This window comes from Anomaloglossus baeobatrachus, chromosome 6 (genome assembly GCF_048569485.1).
Source record: "Anomaloglossus baeobatrachus isolate aAnoBae1 chromosome 6, aAnoBae1.hap1, whole genome shotgun sequence".
Classification (NCBI taxonomy): Eukaryota; Metazoa; Chordata; class Amphibia; order Anura; family Aromobatidae; genus Anomaloglossus; species Anomaloglossus baeobatrachus.
The window spans coordinates 416,445,855-416,461,076 of NC_134358.1; positions in this window are offsets into that span (position 1 = coordinate 416,445,855).

Sequence of the window (15,222 nt, forward strand, 5' to 3'; positions counted from 1 at the left end):
ATTAGCTACAGGCATTTTGTGTTTATGCTGCTGTGCTGGGGGAAATATATCTAGAGGCCTGTAGCAGACTTTTCCAGCACATTGACATAGTACTAGAAGCATACCGCAACTTTGGTGGTATGGCCTGGGACTTTTATGACGTGTCCTTCAGACAGAAACTTGCTGTCCACCCATCCATGTGTTAAAAAGTGAACGATGTAGGCTTGTGGCTGAACCTGATGTTCAGTGGACCTCTTCTGAGATTCTTCCTAGACTTATTTGATTATCTAAAGAGCTTTCTTTTGTTGATTTTATCAGGAAAAGGGTTATTAGGGCTATTATGAGGTTCTGTTTGGGTTTAGGAGGTTTCTTTTATAGGCATCAGGATCTGGAAAGATTCACGCCGGTTTGTATAGGAGGGATGGCATCCATTTATCGGACATTGTACTAGACATCTTTAACATTGGTTTGCGAAATCTAATTGAGAAGCAGCTGTGGTGTTTTTGGGGGGGCTTAGTCTCTATGAGGCTAGGCATGTGGGTAAAATCGCCCAGCATTTGCTGGGTGGATTGCTTCATTTTGGTTTTGGTTGTTTAAAATATTTATTGATTCCTCGCTGATTGATGAAAATATAATGGTTGTTTAATTAAATTGGTAACTCATAATAAAATACCACGGCCCAATTCTATGTACCAGAACTTTAGTGTTCCTTGTCTTTATTGGTTTGTTATTTTATGTAATGTGGGTCTTGTGCTACCATGTGTCTGCACCAAACTATGCAATAACAATCTTCTCTGATTATTGCATTTTTTATGCCTTTTCAATTTATTTGATGTGTTTTTGGTGTAGATGTGAAGCCTTGTTTTTAAATGTTTTTATTTTTTACAGTACAGAAACTCTTTAATTCTGCCCTTAAAAAGTAACTGCAGTTTTTGTATATATTTTTTAGGCTCCACATAGAAACTTCTAGAGAAAGAAAAGCACTAAACACGGTATGTTTATACAGTATTACACCAGGGGTGCACAGCCTTGTTTAGTCTGAGGGCCGCATTGTCATCTTTTTCTACTTTAAGGAGTAGTTTTCGGCAATAAAACGTATGCAGCTTTCAGTGATACTAAAATGGCATTGAAACTCATACTTTGGCTTGGCTCAATAATTAAATTCTCCTATATACTCACATTTAGGACAACTCATTAGTCCTTAGCTATTACCATTCAGGTCCTATTCTATGTAGTGACACAAACACTGCTCACATACCAGACACATGCAGTATACATACCTCACAACTTTTGAAGAACAGAAAGAGGGACAAAGTATATGGCACGCAGCAGGATGGGGCAAATTTTGGCCACACCCCTAGGCCCACCCCAAACCACACCCATTTGGCAGTGAGGGATGTTCAGCAGATGCCCCAGACTGATCATTCATAGCAGCCAAAACTTTCTCATATTTATAAGCGTCACTAAACGACATGTTACTCTTTTGTGTCATTAAGGCCGTGTTCCCATGTTGCATAAATCCTGTAAGGTTTTTATCTGCAGGTGTCTGCACCAAACTACACAATAATAATCTTCTCTGACTATTGCATCTTTCTTATGCCTTTTCCCCATTATTTCTTGTGTTTTTTGTGCAGTTGTGAATCTGTGTTTTTAAGTGTTTTTATAATACAGGAAAGCTTGGATTCTGCAGTTTTTTCACTGCATTTTTTTAAGCTCCACATAGAGAAATTTCTCCTCATTTCTCCGCTAGAGAAAAAAAAGCAAAAAACCGCAGAGTTCAGCAATGTCTTTTCATGGAATCCTATCTACTTTGCTTGGATAGTTAAACAGCAGAATTTATGTGCAAAAAAAAACAGCAGAAAAACCTGGCTTTAAGCTACATGTGAACACGGACTAAATGTCCAAGCAAAGTGGATGTGTCGTCATGAAATCTCCGCCCTCGGTGCATCTAAAGACGCTGAACTGTGCAGTTTTGGTTCTTTTTCTCCTCTATAGGCTTCTTTGTGGAGACGGAAAAAAAAATGCAAGCGAAAAAAAAAAAAGTGCCGTTTCAATTTTAAATGCAGAATCAAAGTTTTTCTGTAATATTAAAATGCATTGAAAACCCGGATTAGCATCTGCACCAAACATGTATAAAATGTTGGGCACAACGCATAAAAAAGCAGCAAACACGGAATCTATATATATAATTGCCTTATTCTGTCTGTCTGTCTGTCTGTCATGCTTCAAAATTGTGTCCTTCCGGTGACATTGTGTCCTTACGGTGACACAAAGCTGATTGGCCGCTGGGCTCGCCATGGCCCCGCCCCCCACACCGATTGGCCGCTCGCCCAGGCTGCGCCCCCACACGGATTGGCCAGCCGCTCGCCCAGGCTCCGCCCCCCCACAGATTGGCCTCTCGCCCCGGCACCCTGCAGGCATTGGTAACTCGGCCACGCCACGCCCCGCCCCCCTCACGCAATAAACGTTAGCTCTACCCCCCCCGCGCATTCCCCGAACTGACACGGTCACGGCTCCCAGGTGAGTACTGTACAACCCCCCCCCCCCACGGGAGCCCACATCAGCGTACGCCGCCAACACTTACCCTCGCATTGCTGGCCTTGCCGCCGTATGCTGGTGTGGGCTCCCGTGCGAGTGGGGGACGGGATGCGCTGGTAACCATGGTAGCATAGTTACCAGCACATCAAGGTCCTGCAGCAGCGGAAGATCCACACGCACACACATAACAGCACACACACACACACATACACACACATCAGATCACACTCACTCTCACAAACACCTCACACACACATCGCATCCACACACTCACAGCATCCGGCGATATCGCTTGCTTCTCGGCCTCGATACTGTGCTGTTGTGACCTTCCAGGACCTGCCGGAGGATCACATGGCCAGAAGCATGTGGTATCTCCGGATGTTGTGAGTATGAGCGCGTATGTGCAATATAGTCAATGTGTGTGTGTGTGAGTGTATGCCATCGGGTGTGTGTGAGTGTATGCGATCGGGTGTGTGTCGGTGTGTGTGAGTGTATGCGATCGGGTGTGTGTCGGTGTGTGTGAGTGTATGCGATCGGGTGTGTGTCGGTGTGTGTGAGTGTATGCGATCGGATCTGTGAGTGTCGGCAGAGGAGCATGGCGTGCTGGAGGAGGCTGGGAGGAGAGAGGCTGATCCTGGGAAGGCTGGGATGGGGAGGCTGATGCTGGGGACAGAGAGGCTGATGCTGGGAGGAGAGAGGCTGATGCTGGGATGAGAGAGGCTGATGCTGGGATGAGAGAGGCTGATGCTGGGGACAGAGAGGCTGATGATGGGGACAGAGAGGCTGATGCTGGGGACAGAGAGGCTGATGCTGGGATGAGAGAGGCTGATCCTGGGGAAGGCTGGGATGGAGAGGCTGATGCTGGGGACAGAGAGGCTGATGCTGGGGACAGAGAGGCTGATGCTGGGGACAGAGAGGCTGATGCTGGGATGAGAGAGGCTGATCCAGGGGAAGGCTGGGACGGAGAGGCTGATGCTGGGGACAGAGGGGCTGATGCTGGGGACAGAGAGGCTGATGCTGGGGACAGAGAGGCTGATGCTGGGGACAGAGAGGCTAATGATGGGGCCAGAGAGGCTGATGCTGAGGACAGAGAGGCTGATGCTGGGGACAGAGAGGCTGATGCTGGGGACAGAGAGGCTGATGCTTGGGACAGAGAGGCTGATGCTGGGGACAGAGAGGCTGATGCTGGGGACAGAGGGGCTGATGCTGGGGACAGAGAGGCTGATGCTAGGGACAGAGTGGCTGATGCTGCGGGGAGAGAGGCTGATGCTGGGAGGAGAGAGGCTGATGCTGCGGGTAGAGAGGCTGATGCTGGCGCAGCATGGCGGATGGAGCACGTTTCGGAGTGCGCAGCATGGCGGATGGAGCATGTTTGGGAGTGCGCAGCATGGCGGATGGAGCACGTTTGGGAGTGCGCAGCATGGCGGATGGAGCACGTTTGGGAGTGCGCAGCATGGCGGATGGAGCACGTTTGGGAGTGCGCAGCATGGCGGATGGAGCATGTTTGGGAGTGCGCAGCATGGCGGATGGAGCACGTTTGGGAGTGCGCAGCATGGCAGATGGAGCACGTTTGGGAGTGCGCAGCATGGCGGATGGAGCATGTTTGGGAGTGCGCAGCATGGCGGATGGAGCACGTTTGGGAGTGCGCAGCATGGCGGATGAAGCACGTTTGGGAGTGCGCAGCATGGCGGATGGAACACGTTTGGGAGTGCGCAGGATGGGAGATGGAGCACGATGGGGGGTGCGCAGCATAGGGGATGGAGCACGTTTGGGAGTGCGCAGCATGGCGGATGGAGCACGTTTGAGAGTGCGCAGCATGGCGGATGGAGCACGTTTGGGAGTGCGCAGCATGGGAGATGGAGCACGATGGGGAGTGCGCAGCATGGCGGATGGAGCACGTTTGGGAGTGCGCAGCATGGGGGATGGAGCACGTTTGGGAGTGCGCAGCATGGCGGATGGAGCACGTTTGGGAGTGCGCAGCATGGCGGATGGAGCACGTTTGGGAGTGCGCAGCATGGTGGATGGAGCACGTTTGGGAGTGCGCAGCATGGTGGATGAAGCACGTTTGGGAGTGCGCAGCATGGCGGATGGACCACGTTTGGGAGTGCGCAGGATGGGAGATGGAGCACGATGGGGGGTGCGCAGCATAGGGGATGGAGCACGTTTGGGAGTGCGCAGCATGGCGGATGGAGCACGTTTGGGAGTGCGCAGCATGGGGGATGCAGCACGATGGGGAGTGCGGAGTATGGCGGATGTAGCACGTTTGGGAGTGCGCATCATGGCGGATGGACCACGTTTGGGAGTGTGCAGCATGGCGGATGCAGCACGTTTGGGAGTGCGCAGCATGGGAGATGGATCACGATGGCGAGTGCGCTGCATGGGGGATGGAGCACGATAGGGAGTGCGGAGTATGGCGGATGGAGCACGTTTGGGAGTGCGCAGCATGGCGGATGGAGCACGTTTGAGAGTGCGCAGCATGGCGGATGGAGCACGTTTGGGAGTGCGCAGCATGGGAGATGGAGCACGATGGGGAGTGCGCAGCATGGCGGATGGAGCACGTTTGGGAGTGCGCAGCATGGGGGATGGAGCACGATGGGGAGTGCGCTGCATGGCGGATGGAGCACAATGAGGAGTGCGGAGTATGGCGGATGGAGCACGTTTGGGAGTGCGCAGCATGGCGGATGGAGCACGTTTGGGAGTGCGCAGCATGGCGGATGGAGCACGTTTGGGAGTGCGCAGCATGGGGGATGGAGCACGATGGGGAGTGCGCAGCATGGCGGATGGAGCACGTTTGGGAGTGCGCAGCATGGGGGATGGAGCACGATGGGGAGTGCGCTGCATGGCGGATGGAGCACGTTTATGAGTGCGCAGGATGGGAGATGAAGCACGATGGGGGGTGCGCAGCATAGGGGATGGAGCACGATGGTGAGTGCGTTGCATGGGGGATGGAGCACGATGGGAAGTGCACACCTCCCCCCAACACACACACACGCGCGCGCACTGCACAACACACTACACACACACACTGGGAACCACAAACAACTGCCCTACACAGACACCCACACACAGACAACGCTGCACACACAAATATACGCACATACCGCACAACACACACATTGCACAAAACATACCTCCTCCCACAACACACCACACACACACAAACCGCGCAACACACACACAACGCTACAGACACACAGCGCTCCACAAACAACGCAACACACAAACAACACCGCTCTCACCCCCCGCCACACCCAGACAACACCCAGAACATGTACAGCGCCCTACACAAACACTTGGTAACTACACACAACAACATCTATATATATATATATATATATATAACAAAAATCATACATGAACTACACAATACGTAAATTCTAGAATACCCGATGCATAGAATCGGGCCACCTTCTAGTAATTAGATAAAATTGTTATTGCGTTTTGTGGTGTGGACACCTGGAGAAAGAAATGGAGCCTTTATGCTACGTGTGAACACGGCCTCAGTGATACATTTTTATTAAATTTTTTATGGGTTTTACTAGAGAAAAATAATAAATTGCGCAATTTTTTTCGCCATCTACTGATCCCCATAAATAATCTAATTGCTGTGTTGTATGAGTCGTTATGATTACAGGGACATCAAATATGACCATCCTATTTGCTGATTTGTGATGTTCATTATTTTTTTTAAAAAAGTGCAATAAAAATGACATTATTCTATTTTTTTTTTAATTATTTTTACTAATTTTATTAGAAGAAACAAAGGGTTTTCTGCTCCTTCTAGAATACAGGACACAGAGATGCTGCTCTGTACAATGGACCTCTATGTTCTGTGTAATCTGCTGTGTAATCAGAGGCTGCAATGTAGGTTCATTTATATAAAATCCTTCCTCTGACATAATCAAAGCTATTGGCTCAACAGCTAGGACAGCTAGGGATGCTATTATGTGTTTGAAAGTGCTTTGATTCTAAGGGGGTGATAAAAAATAAAATGATATTTTTGTCATTTTTTCTCATTTCTTTTACAGTAGTTTTATGGAAACAAAATAATCTGACTTCTTCCTTCAGCTACATGGAGATGTAGTATGTATCTATCTATTTATCTATCTATCTATCTATTTATCTATCTCTATCTCTATCTATCTCTATCTCTATGTAGCTGAATAATTAGCTTCTGGCTTTTCTGCCTGCAATAGACATCAAGATTTCCAAATCCTCCTACGCCTCTCAATACAGGAAGTGGCTCAATGGTAGAGCTGCTGCCTATGGACAAAGAGCTCACAAGCAGATGAGAGTTTAATTTATGCCCTGCTCGTCGTGAGTTATTTTATTCACTGTCCTGAGGGGAGGAGCCCAGACAAGAACTGGGAACACTGAGACTGTGGGAGCGCCCTCAGATCGGGACAGTCCCACTGAATCTGGGGAGGTTGGGAGGCATGAGTACACACTGCTCACATATCATACACACTACATATGTATGATATGTGTATATTTCTACATATCAGAAATATACAGCACACACTGCTCACACACCAGAGGCATGCAGTACACACACTGCTCACATATCATACACTTCCAGCGTACACACCACTTGTATATCACACACATGCAGCACATACACCACTTACATAGCAGAGACACCGCTCCCAGGTCAGACACATATAGCGCATACAAGTCCAAGCGCACAGTTGCTTTCCGGGGGCTTCATCGTTTTTTGATGTCGCTCCAGTCTCATGGCACCATCTTGTGCTCATCACACCTGACTGGCTTAAAGTCAGACATTAATGAGGCTCTCATGAAGGTACATTGATCTGTGACCTCTGGCGCGTTCCATAAAACATTGTAGATGCCGACTGGAACAACCCTAGAAAAAGATGACGATGGCAGTAGGTGAGTATCAGACAGGGTCAGGGGACTCACATTTAAAGCACCACTCCTGCTTTGAAATACAAAATATAGCTGGAATGTTGCTTTAATACAGTCATAATTACAAGTCCTCTGTATTCTTATAATACTCTTATTAGTCATTTAAATTCCCGGTTTTGGCTACTAGAGGTACAGACTTGTTAATTTAATGAGCTGCCCTTACATTGGACAGCATATTAAGGTGACAGACGGCTTTGTATAGACTATGGGGATTTATTGTAACACTGCATATGCATTGTCATATTTGGAAGAAGCAGGAGAGACTTTATATTTTTAGCATCCAGTAACTGAGGTAAATATTTATATTTTTTTATTTGTAACTAAACAGTTTTTTAAACAAGCCAACAATCACATAATGTTCATTGTGAGCCAGGACAAGCACGCGGACTCAGTGTGTAGTGACACCGTGTGGTTGGTATGTGAACTGCAACAAAGCAAAAAATGACAATGTTAGATGCATCTATGCTTACTTTGTACATATTTATATATGAGCACATCATGTCCAAACTACAGAACATCTTTGATGACTTTATTATTGTATATAATAGAAGATATCTCTCCAGACAGGACATTTTTCTATATTTGCAGAACATTTTTCTACATTTCTTTGGCATCTATATAATGACCATGTTTATAGTGGGAACAATTGCAGCAGCTGAATGACTTTCCAAATGATGGTGTGGGGAAGAGGGTGACACAGCAGATTAAACATTTTCCTTGCTTAAAATGTATGTATGTATGTATGTATGTACATGTCAAACATAGAAGCATACTGCTTTGAATATACGGCGTACTTGTGCTGGTGGGAAGAGGTGAGAAACAACAAGTCCAAGCAAAAGTGTCCAGCACATTAGGGGTGCAGAATATGACAATGTGGGCCTCCAACCTAGGTAAGGAATAATAATAATACATAATTTCAAATCTTCATTAGGATATAACATGGTAGTTAAAAAAGGGAAGTTAAAAAGCTAGCCCAGTACCTAAAAATGTTCTTTCTAAAAAAAACCCCAATATTTAAACCTTAACCACTTTTGTAATTTCAAAATGCCTTATACGTCTGCCTATGTAGCAAATCCCTAAATGCGTGTTGTTTTTTTTTACTGCCCTTCCTGAGACATTTCACTTCAGAGGAGTCTCATATGAGATATCACAGGAAGCTGGGGCTACACTCACTACCCTTCAGCGTCTATAACCCCTCCTGGAACAAGATGTCATCAGGGTTCAGCACTGCATTTACTTCCTACAGTTTCTTCCATCACCGCCCTCTGAAGATGTCCTAGTTCAATCGCATTGATGGAAGCACTTATCATTAGGAGGCTGGGGCTGCACTCACCTCCATGCAGCGTCTATTGCCCCTCCTGGAAAAGGACTTCATCAGGAGGCAACGTTGCAGATGGAAGTTCTGATCATCAAAAGGCTGGGTCTGTACTGACCTCCCTGCAGCATCTGTCATTCCCCTGGAACAGAACGTCATCAGGGGATAGCAGTGCTAATGGAAGTGCCGATCATCAGGAGGCTGGGTCTGCACTCACCGCCCTTCAGTGTCTATCGACCCTCCTTGAATGAAGTTACTACAGTTTCTTGCATTGTCACTCTCTGAAGATGTCCTGATCCATGTTGATAGAAGCTGTGGGAGAGGTGAGTACAGCACAGGCCCTCTGCCCCTATCTCCACCTCCGCAGCTTTTATCTGTGAAACAAGAAGTCATCAGATGGAGGCAATAGAAACAGTGAGTGACACAAGTGCCACTACATAACCTCTAGTATCACCCTCAAATGAATCATCATCAGGGGGTGGTGCTGGTGTCACTCACAAAGCTTCTTTTACCATTCCCTGATAACAAATTTAGAGCAGTCATAGAAACTGTGTGGGTGACAGTAGCGCCACCCCCTGTTGACATTTCATTTAAGAGCAGAGATAGAAACTTTGGGGTGGCACTGGTGTCAATCACTATTTTTATCTTCACCCCCAGACGACTTCTTTCACATTTACAAGATCCAGGGAAGGAAACAGGAGCAGTGGCGTAACTACCGCGGGCGCAGGGGTCACCATTGCGACTGGGCCCAGGAGGTTAAGGGCTCGCGGCCGCCCGGCAGATCAGCAGCCAGCTCCTTTCTGTGAGAGAGGTGCTGCATTGTTCTGCCGCAGACCACGCGGCCGCTATATGATGCGGTCGCCGCCGCTGATGTACCGCCCCGCGAGCTCGGCTGCAACTGCCGAGCCGCTCGGATCCGTGCTCGTACGGTGGGTGGCTCGAGCTCCTCACGGACCCGGGGGTCACGTCGCTCTGCAAGGGGGTTGGCGTTACACGTAGGGACTTCAGTGGGGAGTTCCACGGCTGGGGCCGCGGTGGTTTGGGAGGGATGTAAGTTCGTGACGCCACCCACGGGTCCTGGTGAATGGATGGACACCACTGCTGCCGTTAACTAGGCCTCCCGGGGATGGTGTTGCGCAGCTTGGTGTTGACCCCTCCGTGGGTAGGGGAGTGATGGTCCCAGGGGCCCGAGGGAGGTGCTGAGGCGTGGGGACAGGCGCATGCTGGATGCTGATGCGGTGCGGCGTGGTGCGCCGCCCGAAGGCACTGGTGTACTCACTATGACACAATACACTGGAGTCTCTGGTAAACCAAACAGGATGATGAACGGGGCCCGCAGCCGGCTGCAGCTTCTCCCTTAACAGGTTGGTGGTTTCCGCCTTTCTCCTGCCCCTCTTTGTGTGAATGTTTGACTCCTATGCCTAAGCAACGGTAGTCCACTCCCCGGCTTGCTGGGTGTCGGAAGAGCCCTGTTTGCCCGCAGATGCTGGCCCCTTCGGTCTCTATGCCTTGGCGGTGGCTCTACCCTGTATGGTTGGGCTGTTGTCGTTTAACGGGTCTTGTGTAGGAAAGGTCCTTAAGTCCAGTCCTTAATCAGTTGATTTGACCCAGCCCTGTTGGTTCGGGGCTTCGTACTGGGTCTGAGTACCCCTCCTGGTAATCCGGTTTCCAATCGGTTCCCCGGTTCGGTACCGCGGGCCACCGCCCGACCCCGGTCCCAACAGTTCCACCAGCTGTAATCCCAGCTCCTGCAGGCAGCCACCACCATCTGTCTCCTTGTCAGAGGTGCCTGGGCACCGACCCAGACACCTGAGTAGACTATTGGCAGGCCTGGTCACAGGTCTGCCCTTGAACTCGACCTCTCTCCTTCACTGTTAAGACTCAACTACTACGCACTGAACTTGTATCTTTTTCCCGCCTCCAGGCCTGTGAACTCCTCGGTGGGCAGAGCCTACCGCCTGGCTCCGCCCCCCTGGTGTGGACATCAAACCTGGAGGGTGGTGACAAGGTTTTGAAGTTTGGCTGCTGTCACCTTTTAGGGAGGGGGTGTGTGTGCATGGGACTACCTGGGACATCCTGACTAGTCCAGGGCGTCACATTCCCCCTTGGTTTAATGCAGACCGTCTTCGGGCTGCCTGTCCATCACCGGTTTATTTTGTTTCTGAAAGATAAAAAACGGAACACAGTACAAGTATACTAACAGTTGTATAAACTTTGAATATTAGCTTTTTAAATCTTCCCTTACAGAGGCACATACTTGAACGTTGCAAACGGTAAACTTTTATTAATAACGGGAAATGGGTCCGGGTCCTTCAATCACCCACCCAAACAACCTGAGCCTTGATGCTGCCCCTAAGAAGTGGGCAGCACCCCTTTTCCCCAGTCCAGGAACGGGTGCAGAGTTTCACATCTGCCTGTCTTTTCAGAGGCCCCACGTTCAAGGGGACCCCTGACTCGGAGGATGGCCACCGGTTGAAGTGGTGGCGGGCCTCAGCCATCTATTTCCCACAGGCTCATCCTCCAGTCTGCCTCTCCGGAGGCTGTGAAACCGGAAGGCCGGTTAACGGGAGGTGTTATTTACATGCCCAAAAGTTTTTGGGTTGGCCTGCCAGTTCTCGGCCTTGTCTTTATTAAAAGGGGGAAAAACAAAGTCTCAACGGGGATGGGCAGTATGGTCCCAATGAGGACCATTCCATTTTGGCAGCCGGGTTCCGCTGCCTTTACTCCAGATCCTCCTCTTCATATTCCTCCTCAACAGCAACCTCAGGGCTGTACGGTGGGGGAGGGGACTGGGAGCTCTCCGAGACATCCTGGCGCACCCTCCTTTTAACGCTGAGGGCAAACCAGCCCCTCTCCCCGCAATGTCGGGTGTAGGTCACGAGATCTCCTGGATCCAGATCCCGATCCAGATGACCCAACGGGAGGTGGGAGTTGACATCCCATCGGGAGACAAAAACTTCGGCCTCCAGGCCCGGTTCAAAGATGAACCCCCATCCATGCTGGGGGTCAAACCGGCGGACTTGGCCTTGTAAGGTCGGGCCCTGCACCCAGTAGGTGGCACTCCTCAGGTTCTCCTTCTCCCGGACTGTGCGGGCCAAGATTTCTGCTTTCCTCTTTTCCCGGGCTTCAATCTCCCAGCCCATCTGGCTTGGCTGCCGCTCCCAATACAGGGCATTCCGTTGCCCTTCTTGCGCAAGGGTTGGGCCCAGCCGGAGCTCCCCTGTGCCGGCCACAACCTGCACCTTCTCTGGGGAACCCCACTGTGTCGCGGCCTGGGGCGCTGCCTTGCAGCAACAACCCTGCTGTAATACTATTGTATGTACTGAGGATTTCGATTGCGTTAGGGCAATGACAACTAGAGACGAGTTCTTGGTGCAAGACGTTTATAATATGCAACCAGCAATATGTACATAAACAGAACAAAAACACAATAGAACATACACACAGGAAATACCTTCCAGGGTCGGAGCGAAAGGGAATTCCCGGGACCGCGCACCGGACTCCCCCAGGGAGACCACCAAGAGCGAACCCCTATACAGGGACTGTCTGGCAATCACCCCAGAAGGCCTAAATGCGCAGCAGCCGGGTCATAAAAGGGCAATAAGTAAGTCCAAAAATGTCCGTACGGTATGAGTCCAGAGCGGTTAAGAAACGGAAGGAACCGGGCAGAAGTGCCGACCAAAGACGGCAAACGGAGTCCGGGCACAGCTCGATGAGACCAGATGAAGTCCAGAGTCGGTGTCGGTTGTTTTTCAAGAGGATCCAAATAACAATCAGGCAGCAAGAGCAGCAGGGCAGGAGCACACAGGAAACAGTATACTCAGGCACTGGACTAAGCTTTAGGGGCGGCTTTTAAGCAGATGGACAGGAAGTAGGGCAACAGAACAGAAAACTCCATGTTAACAAAGGGCAAGCTCTTTCAAAAGAAAACTGGAAAACCCGGAACTCTGACACCTGCGCTGCCTCCGCCGAGGCCTGGGGTCAGGAAGCGGCTAGCTTTCCTTGCTGGGCGAGTCTCCGGGGTGCGATAGCCTCCCTCTTGGCCGGGTGGACTGCCGGGGTCTCTCGGGGCGTCGCTTTCTCTGGGACTGGCGGGATCACATCCGGGACAGGCACCTTCCAGGGTAACGGGGTCAGTGCAGGCCGAGCATACGGCCGTCCGCGTGCTGTGGCCACAGGCGGCTCCTCCTGGGCGTCTGGGATGGGCTCCGCCACCGGTGACGGTGGTGGGGATCCGGGCGGAGAGACAGCGGCGACCACTATGGGCTATGGGGGAGGCAGTATGGAGGGCAGGAGCAGACCGGGTCCCTCAGCCGCAGCGGCCGGTCCCTCTCGGACATAGGGGCGTGGGTCACGTACCCTTTCCTCCAACACTGCCACCACTTCACATGCCCGTATGGCGGCGGCTATCCCCTCCATCTCGGCCGCCCATTGCTCCAAAAGGTAGCGTACCTGGGCTTGGAGACGGCAGCACATCATGGCCGTCCGGGCTTCCACCCACGCCGCTGTTCCGGGTTCGGGCTCTGGGAATTCGGGCTTCTCAGACGGGGCGGACATGTTGTAACTTGTTTGTCCAGGAACCAGACGGATGGCAGAGTCTTGGAGTCCCTGCCTTTTATCTCCTCAGTCACATGAGGCTGGATCTTCACCCACCCCCCCTTGGTCTTTTTCAGGCACTCTGCTTGCCCTTTGCACCGCTCTGCTCTCGGGGGGCGGGGCTTCGCTTTTCACGCCCTTTCTGCTTGGAGAAGACGGCTCGGGCAGGGAACTTTTCGCGCCCAAGATGGCGGATTCTACAATTTTTCAGCGGGACGCCACTAATGATAGTTTCATGGCGCACTTCCACAGGTAAGTAGACAGTTCTATCCTGTTCGTGATGTCAGAAGAGTCGATGTGTACCGCCCCGCGGGCTCGGCTGCGACCGCCGAGCCACTCGGACCTGTGCTCGTACGGTGGGTGGCTCAACCTCCTCACGGACCCGGGGGTCACGTCGCTCTGCAAGGGGGTTGGCGCTACACGCAGGGACTTCGGTGGGGAGTTCCACGGCCGGGGTGCACGGTGGTTTGGGAGGGATGTAAGTTCGTGACACCACCCACGGGTCGTGGTGAATGGATGGACACCACCGCTGCCGTTAACTAGGCCTCCCGGGGACGATGTTGTGCAGCTTGGTGTTGACCCCTCCATGGGTAGGGGAGTGATGGTCCCGGGGGCCTGAGAGAGGTGCTGAGGCATGGGGACAGGCGCGTGCTGGATGCTGGTGCGGTGCGGCGTGGTGCGCGGCCTGAAGGCACTGGTGTACTCACTATGACACAATACACTGGAGTCTCTGGTAAACCAAATGGGATGATGAACGGGGCCCTCAGCCAGCTGTAGCTTCTCCCTTAACAGGTTGGTGGTTTCCGCCTTTCTCCTCTACCTCTTTGTGTGAATGTTTGATTCCTATGCCTAAGCAACAGTAGTCCGCTCCCCGGCTTGCTGGGTGTCGGAAGAGCCCTGTTTGCCCGCAGACGCTGGCCCCTTGGGTCTCTATGCCTTGGTGGTGGCTCTATGGTTGGGCTGTTGTCTTCTAACGGGTCTTGTGTGGGAAAGGTCCTTAAGTCCAGTCCTTATCCAGTTGATTTGACTCAGCCCTGTCGGTTTGGGGCTTCGTACTGGGTCTGAGTACCCCTCCTGGTGCTCCGGTTTCTAATTGGTTCCCCGGTTTGATACCGGTGGTCCACCGTCCGACCCCAGTCCCTATGGTTCCACCGGCTGTAATCCCAGCTCCTGCAGGCGGCCACCACCGTCTGCCTCCCTGCCAGAGGTGCCTGGGCTCCGACCCAGACACCTGAGTAGACTATTGGCAGGCCTGGTCACAGGTCTGCCCTTGAACTCGACCTCTCCTTCACTGTCAAGACTCGACTACTACGCACTGAACTTGTGTCTTTTTCCCGCCTCCAGGCCTGTGAACTCCTCGGTGGGTGGAGCCAACCGCTTGGCTCCGCCCCCTGGTGTGGACATCAAACCTGGAGGTTGGTGACAAGGTTTTGAAGTTTGGCTGCTGTCACCTTTTTAGGGAGGGGTGTGTGCATGGGACTACCTGGGACGACCTGACTAGTCCAGGGCATCACACTGACACCAGGTCCCCCTGCTGGCGCTGCTCTATGCATCATCATTCTTCTCCCGTGCCTGCGTGGTGACGTCACTCCTGTGCGACTGCTGTGTGTGGTCAGAGTACAGGACGGGAGGACGCCGACCGGAGCAGCGGGGGAACAAGGACAGAGGTGAGGACGAGCAGCTGTGAAACAAGTAGAGGTGAGGACAGATCAGCGGTGGAAGGAGAAAAAAGGTGAGTACTTGTTTTTTTATTTTTTTTTTATAAATCAGTACACAAGGAGGCTAGCTGCAGGACACATGGAGGCCTTGGTGTGGTGGGCTGGCTGCAGGACACATGGAGGCCTTGGTGGGGTGGGCTGGCTGCATGA